Source organism: Cebus imitator, unplaced genomic scaffold (assembly GCF_001604975.1).
Source record: "Cebus imitator isolate Cc_AM_T3 unplaced genomic scaffold, Cebus_imitator-1.0 Scaffold449, whole genome shotgun sequence".
Taxonomy (NCBI): domain Eukaryota; kingdom Metazoa; phylum Chordata; class Mammalia; order Primates; family Cebidae; genus Cebus; species Cebus imitator.
Genome location: NW_016107764.1, coordinates 1,497,528 through 1,498,917, shown reverse-complemented (window position 1 = coordinate 1,498,917; position 1,390 = coordinate 1,497,528).

Genomic DNA, 1,390 nt, shown 5'->3' with positions numbered 1-1,390 from the left:
CCGCGCCCGGCCCTGCCTGTCCTGGGAGCCCCCGCGCCCGGCCCCGCCTGTCCTGGGAGCCCCCGGTGCCTGGGCCCTGCCTGCGGGTTCTGGGCCCCTGTGTGCTGGTGTTGTAGCCGCGGCAGCCAGGCTGGAGGGGCGCAGGAGCCCTGGGAAAGCGCGTTCGGAAACGCAGCCCCTGAGCCCAAGGGCATCTCTTCGGGGACCCCACAGTCCGTGGAAAGTGCGCAGTGGCCAGGGCAGGGATTTTTCCCACCCGGGAGCACGCGTGCTGTTCTAATAACTCGCCCCTTAATAGCTTTTAGCTCATTATAATACCAAAAACACACACCCATGGGGAGATTTTAGATGCCATTGACACACTCGTGCACAGTCGCGTGTGAGGTGTCATGCGCATGCGTGCCCAGAGGACGTCCCAAAATGTGCTCACTAGTCAAGCCCCTGCATGGCCCTTCATGGATAATCCTGTAAGACGCTCATCTAGAGGGTCTCCCAGCGTGGTTGGGGGATATACTGTTTTCCTTAACTAAAAGCTCCAGGGAAAGAAAGCTCTAGTCTTTGGCTCTGTGTCCTGGGTGGCAGGTTCTGTCTTGTCCTCTGAGCTCCTGTCTCTTTAAATAAAGGTTTCTCAGCCCTTTACCTCTTGCGGTGCATCTCCTATCTGAATTATTTCCTCCAAGAAGACCAAGAACTGGAGGATTTCCATGCCTCTCACCGTGACGGTGCTACCCAAACATCAGTCATTGTCCTCTAGGTCCGCTGCCCTGCACAGGCCAGTCACCAAGAGCAATGCCAGGGACGAAGGCCTCATTCCAGTGCTACAGCCCAGAGGTGGGCACCCAGTCACAAATCCCTCTCCTTGACCCACTAAAATTAGGAGTTTCTAGACCAGGGAAGAAATGTCACCCTGTGTGGGAAAATAGGAATTAGGGAGAGTGAGGAGGCAGCTACACAGTCATGACCAGGGTGGGATCTGGCCTGAAGGACCTGGCAAGTTTCAGTGCCTTGATACTGTCTGGGGGGCCTGATGGTTGGTTTCCTGAGAAAGGAACTCAGATAAGACAAATGTAACTTTCCCCTGGTTTTAAGATAGGGTGAGTCAATTTCTGTTTATTCAAAAGAAACCCTACATACTAGTTTTACAGGAAATTGGGCCAGTCTGAGTAATCCCGCAAAGACAATCCATAGATGCTGTTCTCCACCCTGCTTTCTCCCCTCAACCCTCTGTGTAGAGGCCCTCTGTCAATGCAGGCAGGAGCAGGACCTTCACACTCTTTACAGTTGCGATATGGTTTGGATCTGTGTCCCCACCCAAATCTCATGTTGAATTGAAATCCCCAGTATTAGGAGTGGGGCCTGTGTGAGGTGATTGGATCATGGGGGTGGTCCT